The sequence below is a fragment of the Elephantulus edwardii genome, unplaced genomic scaffold (assembly GCF_000299155.1).
Source record: "Elephantulus edwardii isolate Elephantulus edwardi_28Jun2011 unplaced genomic scaffold, EleEdw1.0 scaffold00041, whole genome shotgun sequence".
In the NCBI taxonomy this organism is placed as follows: Eukaryota; Metazoa; Chordata; class Mammalia; order Macroscelidea; family Macroscelididae; genus Elephantulus; species Elephantulus edwardii.
Window position 1 is genome coordinate 3862739 of NW_006399791.1, and position 9271 is coordinate 3872009.

General features: G+C 39.3%; 1 pseudogene; it reads left to right on the forward strand.

The window, feature by feature from the left end:
* LOC102858446 overlaps positions 1–9271 on the forward strand; it is an 11879-nt pseudogene that overhangs the window by 2351 nt on the left and 257 nt on the right.

Below are 9271 nucleotides of genomic sequence, written 5' to 3' on the forward strand. Positions count from 1 at the left end.
ACTGGGATATTTCACTCAGCATAATGTTCTCCAGAGTCAACCATTTTGAATAATATTGCATGAGTTCCTTGTTTTTTAATGCAGCATAGTATTCCATTGATGCTTGGTGGGAAAACATTCTCCAGAAGAAAACAAACTTCAGTCTGGAAAGTCTCACCATACAAGCAAACAAAATTAGTGATAAGAGATTCACGGTTAACTCTGCTCTGCTGACATTTATGAAGGTCAAAATGTCCTTAGAGAAATAATGACTCTCCTAAGAATCCAAGCTAGAGAGAGGGGTTGAAATTGAGACTGATCATCTTCAAGGGGATAAAAGTCAGATTGACCTTACTATTTGTCCCCAACAGGAGATCAGAAGATAGCATAGCAACATCCACATTTTCAAAGAAAAAGCTTTTTCCATACTATTTCCAGACATTCATGGCAGAAGTCAAAAGGGGAGAAAAGCTTCAAATCATTTGAAAACTTGAGAGGTAGTTTTCAAAATGATGGGTTTCCATTTGAAGGGTTCCATCATAAGCAGATTCTAACATAAATAGAATATCTCATTTTATACAATCTTTTTCCTTTTAATTATTATTGCCTTTGAATTATCACTTTCTTTAGAAAGATTACATAAATCTACTGATGTATGTCATACCTAAATCTAATTCTGTAATGAGCTCTCACGGTCTGGTAGTAAGGAACTGCGCTACCAACCCAAAGGCACACAGTTCAAATAAACTAGCTGATCCATGGGAGAAAGACTGGCAAGAGAACTTGGATGATGTTGGCACCAAATTTTGTCAAATTCTATAACAACTCACTTAGAGAAGGTTTTCAATTTTATGCACTATCTGGTGGCCTAGTGACAAAAAGCTGTGCTGCAATACCTAAGGCACAAAGTTCAAGGCCACCAGCCATTTCACGGGAGAAGGATGGGCTGTCTCCTCCCATGCAATTAACTGCCTCTAAAAACTTGCTGGAGGGCCAGCTATGGGTCTGTTCTGACTCTACGGTACCCAACAACAACTGGAATATGGACGATGTTTCTAGTTAGAAAAATAGTAAGCAATGTATATATGGTCCTTTCCTTTTTTCCCCCTTTATATATTTCAAGGTAGTATCTCACTCTTTCCTGAATTATGTGCCAAGTATTGTGTTTGGGTTCATGTTTTCAAGCAACTGAAGCCCCTGATTTTGTTAGTCAACTCAACTCGCTGCCGTCGAGTTAGAATGGACTCATAGCTGACTCTCCAGAGTGTTTTCAAAGGTTTTGCATCACATAGGAGGAGATGGCAGTGAACAGTCAATTACAAAATGCAACACCTGTGACTGAACATCTGAGAAGAACAACATCAAATTACACACGCAGTACTGTATGCATTAGATTACTGGGGGGATGGGGCATGCAGTCCTTTGTATGGTTCCTTCACTGTAACTCAAGTACATCACACATTGAAGACAGACTATCTGTACTTGAAGATGTGTTCTTCTGTATCAGAGAAAGTTAGAGTTTGAAAACTAAGAATTCAAGATTCACAAAGTGTGGGGGGGGGAGCTTAATAGAAGTATAATCATAATTTATGACAGGCTTACAATACAAAAAAAAGGAAAATTAGTAAAACAGATTACTCTTAAATTCTAACTTATGTTTTATTTAAGGCAAGAGTTCTGCTTAAACACAAGGCATTACAATAACATGATTTTCACACTTCAGAAACAAACGTTAACAAAGCAAATCATTTCTGTTTCATTCTTTTCCAATGCTATAGACGTAGTTCTGTTTTCACCTTCATCACACTTTTATATGGTTTCAAGAGAGGAAGCACCTCTTCTTCTAACAATCTCTGAACCTTCTGAGGTGCACAACTAGTGAAAGAAGATGGATCCAGTAAATGGTCCAAGTGGGAGTGAATGGGACTGAAGTAGGCACCAGCCCGAATACGCTTTATGAGGTCATTGTCACCCCTTCCTGCTTGGCCACAGCAGCTGCTTGCTGGGAAAACGTTCTCATTTTCTCATGGCAAACCTGGCGGCTCCCGCCAGCTTTCACCATGGTCATGATGATGTTCTCTGTGGCTGTGAACGGCAGCTGGCGAATGTGCCACCCAATCTCTTTGGAGTACACCACCAATAAGTTAGAATTTGAAAAACTAAGAATTCAAGATTCACAAAATGGGGGAAAAACAAGCTTCATACAAGTGCAATCATAATTTATGACAGGCTTATAATAAACAAATACCAAAAAAAGAGAAAATTATTAAAACAGATTATTCTTAAATTGTAAATTTAACAGTGCTAGATCAAATGGTCAAAACTCTCAGGGAAAGGAGAGAAAGAAAAGGAAGAGGAAGAAAATGAAACAAAAATAAAATTTTAAAAATAAATTTTTCAAGGAGGAAATATGATTAAATTGTTGGCATCATAATTCATGTTCTAAAACAAAATATATATAAATGGTTGGATGAAAAACCAATTTGTTTTGTAAACTTTCATTCAAGTCACAGCTTTAAAAAAAAAACCAAACAAATCACTATTCCTCTAAAGTTAGACTTTCCTCAATCTTTTCTGGGGGGGGAGTCATGATTTTCTATCAGGAAGAGTGAAAGGACTTACTATTTTCCCTTTTAGTTTCAGTAAACTCCCAATTAAAAATTGTAAAAGGATTTTGAAAAGCTTAATAGAACCCATAGTTAAAATTAGAAATGGCAAAGTTTTGATCTGAACCAAGGTAAGAGAAAAGATAAAACAGATAATAATGGACTTCAGCCTTGTGAGGTTTCAAATCATCTCTAGGGAAATCTTCCACACCCAGAAGTAGCATGCATGCCTGCAGTCACTGCTCCCAAGAGGCACGTCACACGCCCACTAACATTTCTGCTTAGCCCTCTCAGGCCAGGAATACTTCTAAAGCATTTCCTTGTCTTTCTTGGCATTCCTGCATTCTTCAGTAACTCTTTAGTACCTCTTGGGCAGAAAAACCAATTTTTCCAGTTCTTAAAACTAAAATCAGTCAACTCTAACTCAAAGACCAGTCCTCATCAAAGTCTGTAAAGCTCTAAGAGACTATATCACCCATCTTTCTCCAATGGAACACCTAACACAAAGGGTTTTTGTTGGGTGTTTGTTTGTTTTGGGGTTTTTTGTGTTTGTGTGTGTGTGTGTGTGTGTGTGTGTGTGTGTGTGTGTTTAACAGAAAGGTAACTGCTCTTCTTGTGTGCCATCGAGTTGGAATCGACCCATAGCTCTCTTTTTTGGAGGCAGTAAATTGCACAGAGGTGATAGTTCATCCTTCTCTGGAGGTGAATTTGAACCATGTGCCTTTGGTATTGCAGCTCAGGTTTTTACCACTAGACCACTGGAGCTCTTTGATAGAAAAGTTAGCCATTTGAATTCACCCAGAGGCCCATCAGCAGAAAGGCTAAATTATCTACTTTTATAAGAAAACCCTATGGAACAGAATTCTAATCTGAAATCCACGGGGTTGCCATGAGTAAAGATCCAAGAAAAGACAACTAAAACCAAAACAAAAGAAAAACCAACAAACAAACCAGTAAATGTTCACCAAAGGAGGTTCCTCTGGTTACGCCTGGAAATCTATGATATCCCTTGGCTTGGAGAAGTATTGCTCCCATCTCTACCTCTACCTTCACATGGCTAACTCCCATTGGTATGTCTCTATCTGTCTCTTACATGAAAAGGAGCTCTAATAGCAAGTTGCTTTGGTTACCAAAAGGCTGTGCATCTCCAGCAATTGCAATCCACTAACGTCTCCTAAAGGAGTGGTCCTGTCTTGTGGTAAGGAATTGTGTTGCCATTGCAAAGGTATGTCATTCAAATCCACCAGCTGCTCCATGGGAGAAAGATGGGCAGTGACATTCATGTTTACCACCTCTGAAAATCTGCTGAAGGGTCAGCTATGGGTCAGTTCTGATTCAAAAGTACACAAAAAACAACAAAGTAATTCCAGCGAGAAAGATAGGCAGTCTCCTCCTATGAAGATTTACCACTTCAGAACCCAAGAGAAGGTGACTGTGAGTCAGATCCAAATCAAAGGCAGCAAGATGAGGTTCATGAACAATAACAAGATGGAAAGTGTGGAAAAGGAGAAAGAAATAGAAAACGTGGTTAACTGTTTCTATAAACAACTGGACCTTTCAGCAGGACACTAGAAGAACTGGTTGGTTCCTGGCAACCTTTAGTGAATATTTTTATCAAAGATTCCATAGAAGAATCCTGGTCAAAAGAGGGGAAATTCTGAACAAAATTTCAAATTTTCATGGACATTAGACTTTCTAGTGCTATGGAAGGTAGATGAAACTCTTGTGCTGAGGTAATTTTTAAACCTGAAACCAAGAATATTCCCTGAAGTCTTCTTGAAACCAAATAGTTTAGACTAACTAGCAAAAAAGGTCTGCCTTAAGCATTACGCTTTTTAAAGAAGTATCCATATGTTGTTATTGTTATGTATCATTGAGTCATCTGTGACTCATAGTGACCCTATATATAATATCTCTGAGCCCTGCCTTATCCAAAGCCAATCTCATTGACTCTGATACACCAAGCCCCATTTCCCCAATTACTGTGTCATTCCATCTCATCCGGGGTCTTCCTCTCTTGTGTTGTCCCTCCATCCTTCCAATCCTGACGTCCTTCTCCAAGGACTGGTCCCTCCTGTCCATGTGCCCAAAGTATGTGAGATGGAGCTTCCAAATCCTAGCCTCCAACAAGAAACTTGGTTTCACCATCTCCAATAAGCAGCAAAATAGATTAAGGGGAAAAGAAAGCAAAAGATCTCTTTAAATTATGCTTTTATATCATTAATTTTTAATTGTTATATTTCGTGTCTGTCATGAGTTGAGTAATATTGAAGTGTCATTCCAGTGAATCTGTGAATCTGACCTTATTTTTAAATGAAGTCTTTCCAGACATAATTAGTGACCGTGAGGCCATACTACAACAGGAAGAGCCCTGCTCCAGTATGACTGATGTTCTTATAAGGAAATAAAAGAAGACACAGAGAACACAGCACAATGGAAAGAAAGAGTCATGTGACGGCAGAGACTAGAGTTATCCTTCCATTAAACAAGATAGGCCTTTAGAATTTACAAAAAGAAAAAGAACCCATTAAATGTCACTGTAGGGTCACATTGAAAGATGAGAACAAATATGAGAAGAAGAAGAAAACAAAAATATATATATAATGTTGTTGTTGTTATGTGCCATCAAGTTGCTTGCAATTCATAGTTACCCTATGTACAAGAGCTGTAAACCCTGCTCTATTCTGTGCCAACCTCCTTGTCTCTAACACACCTACTCCCTCTACCCCAATCACTGAATTGATCCATATTGAGGTCTTCCTCTCCTGAGCTGTCCCTCCACTCTCCCAAACATTATGTCCCTCACCAAGGGACATGTCCAAAGTATATCAGACAAAGCTTCAAAATCCTTACCTCCAAGTAGAAGTCCAGCTTCACCCTCTCCAGGACAAACCCATTTGTTCTCCTAGCAGTCCATGGTATATTCAACACTCTTCTCCAGCACCACATCTCAAAGGCTTCAATTCTCCTTCTATCATCTCTAGTCACTGTCCACTGTCCAGCTCTCCAATGCATAGCACACAATTATGAAGACTATAGCCCGGATCAGGCACACCTTAGTCTCCAGACTGATGTCATTGCTCTTCAGTACTCTGGAAAGATCCCTGACACTGACTTCCCCAAAGCAATTAGTCTTTTGATTTCCTGGCTGCTGTTACCAAGAGTGTTGACTGTGGAGCCAAGCAAACTAAAACTGTTAACTATTTCAATCTCTTAGCCATCCATACTGATGCTGCCAATTGGCTCAGTGGTGAGAATCTTTGTTTTCTTGATATAATAGAGGTAATATTTATATCTATTAAAGCAAATTTTAAAGCCAAGGGTAATAGGACATGGAATTTTTAAAAGGTCATTTTATATTGCTGAAAGATATACTGCTGAAGATTCAGTAGTGACGATTTGGCAAGACTAAAGCTTTAAACCATCAAAGCTTTTAAAACTTTAAAAATGGAAATAAAACTACAGACTCCTGATTCAAAGGCTAAATTGGAGTCTTTCTCTCTCTGGCACCGGAGGTCCCTCTGGAATAGCCAAACCCACAACCACTGAGTAGATTCCAATTCACAGAAACCTTTAGCGCAAACAGGATGCCCAAGGGGCTTCCAACAGAGCAGACTGCTGTATCTTTCTTCCATTGAGGTGTTGGTGGGTTAGAGCAATCAACCTTTTCCTTAACAGCTGAATTCTTTAACCACTACATCACTAGAGCCCCGTGTAATAACCAACTCTCTCTCACAGAACCAACACATAGCTGACCCTCTAGCAGGTTTCCAGAGGCTCTAAATCTCACAGGAGAACAAGACCTGTTCTTTTCCAGCGAAGCAACTGATGGACTCAAACCATCTGAGAGGCACTGCCCATGGGTTAAACAGCAAACTTTGTACAGGCTACACCAATAACCAAAAGACCATAAAACTAGGAAATACCTGGATCAGCTCTGAGAACACAGGGAGCTTCCAACTCCCTGACAGTAGCTTTGAGATAAAGAAAATGAGCAAGCAAAAAGGCCTGTAACAAGGATGGGTGGGTCCCTAGCTCCTGGGTGGGAATTGCACACAGTGGACTAAATAAAGGGAGATGGGAGTGAGGGTCCCACAGATGCCACTAAAAGTAGCACTCATGGTAGGCAGTGCGAAGGGTCCTAACTTAACTTGGGGGCAGACATATAAAGATAAAAAGAGCTATAAAAGAGCAATGAAACTCCTGACATTTCCTCTGGCAGAAAGAGAAAAAGACTTCAACTAATGTTATAAAATACCCATTCTGTGACAGGCACTGGAGCTGGAGACACAGAAGTAATGAAAATGCAGACACTGGCTCTGCTATCCAACACACTGCCCCATGTGACTGTTTCATTTTTATTAAGTTCATATTAAAAGTTACAATTCATATTCCATTTCCCATCAGCATTTGCAGTGTTTCAAGCACTCAACAGCCAACTGGGACCGGATTTTTTGGTCACACTGTATAGAACCACCTCATAGGGTTTTTCTAGGCTGAAGTCTTTCAGGAAGATTTCCAAGTCTTTCTCTCTGGGGAGTCTTTGAATGGGTTCAAACTATCAACCTTTCATTTAGCAGCCAAATACTTATGAGTTTAATATGGGTTTCCAAGGCTGTAAGTTATAATGGGAAGAGACTGCCTATCTTTCTTCCCTGGAGCAGCTGATGAATAGCTCAGCTGCTGAAACTCTACACACTAAAGCCACCCTCTTTAAGAGCAAGAAAATGAGCATAAAGCCAGTAGTTCAAAATTAAAGAGTAAAGCTGAGAAAGTAAAATTGTTGTGTTGTTGTTAAGTGCCGTCGAGGCGTAGACGCCTCCTAGCGACACTATGAATGAAAGACCTGAACACTTGTATAACTTTCATCCTTTTTCCAGGTTAATAGGGTTTCTGGAGGCAAGATATTTCGGAAGTGGAAGCCACTCCTGCTTCCAAGCTTGTTTTAATAGGGGAGCTTCACCAAACACTGTCCACCATGGGTAACCATTATCGCATCTGACACATCAGTGTCACAATGTTTAACACCACAGTAACCACAAGTTACCTCTGTACAGCAAATGGACAGACCAGTACTATTCTACTTAGAAGAATGTTTGACCAAAAATAATTAAAACCAGGCCTGAGGGCCATGGACAAATAAAAAAAAAAAAAAAGACTTAGAGAAAGTAGAAGTGAAAACTGTTCATTTAATCTTATTCCAAAGTGGGAATCTCTATGTCATTGTATCTCTGATAAAAGGTCAAATATGCGTTCAAAATTTCTATCCAATGAAAAATGTAATTGTCAGATTAAAAACAGGAGGTCTGTTATTAGTTGACCTCAAGTTGATTCTGAATGTGTTGAACAGAACTCTGCCTTCCAACATCCCTCCCAAGGGAAGTTTGAATCTTTTGGCTAATAGTCAAGCACTTAGCAATGTGTGCTACCAATTTGTGCTACATGGGGATTCCATTAAAAAAATGACATCACTAAAGAAAGCAAGAAAACGAGACTGTATGTCAAAGAAACCAAATAAGAGCAGTAGAAAATAAGTTTGGGGGAAAAACTCCATCAAACTTGCCTAATGTTATACCACCCTCAATGTGCTTAAGATCTTGTCTGATCTCTGAAAATACAGTGGAACCTTAAGGAAAAGCATTAAGAGATTAACATGTTGACCAAAACAAAAGTCATTTGGGGGAGCTAATATACATAACAATGGAATTCTGGGAGGTGATGCAAAGTCAGGCAATTCAAAGTAACCTGAACCGAACTTGTTAAGATCAATAGCTCTGAGAGACAAAGATGGGCCATCTCCTCCTGAGAGATTTACAGCCTCTGAAAATCCACTGGAGGGTTTGCTTCTAATTCAACAGCAATAAGCTGTTATTATTAATATACATGATACCAAGAATTTTATAAAATGCACAGAAATAAAGCTCAGGAGGCAGGGAGCATCAGGAAAGAAGGGCAAATGGAAGCTTGGAAATACAATGAAAGAATAGGAGCATTGCTATTGCAATGTGGGGATCGTAATCAATGTCACAAAATAGACTTGTGACGGCTGACTAAAATAACAGCAGTTCGGTCCCTCTTCATCAAAGACACCAAAACCCAAACATAACAGAAATGCACGATAATTCTGAAACCCTGAATTTAAAAAGAAAAGCCAAAGAACCCTTTCAAACACCCCTTCAGAATATGAAGAAAGACGAGGGAGGAGACAGAAGGAGCACAGACCCCTCGGGAGCATGGCATAGCACAGGCATGGTCATTTTGAACATGGTGTGGGATTCCACGGGGGGTGACAGTATTCACATCCATGGAGAGTTACTGTCAGGTAAATTCCACTGAAAGACTGCTCTACGCAGAGAACCACACATACACTGCCATCCTCTATTATGCTTTCAGGATGATGGGAGGTGAATCAATAAGAATTATCAAACTATCAAGAGACACAACCCACACAGCGAAGTCAGATACATCAAAATACTACAAAGACAGTGTCACCACAGGATGCAATGATGGCACTAGATCACTTTAAATGAGTATTTTTAAAAAACAAAGAAGATAAAATGGATTGAGAAAAGTAACTAAAATCAGAACTAGAAAATATTATTCAAAATGGTTGACTCTGGAGAACATTATGCTGAGTGAAATATCCCAGTCACAAAAGGACAAATATTACATGATGCCACTGTTGT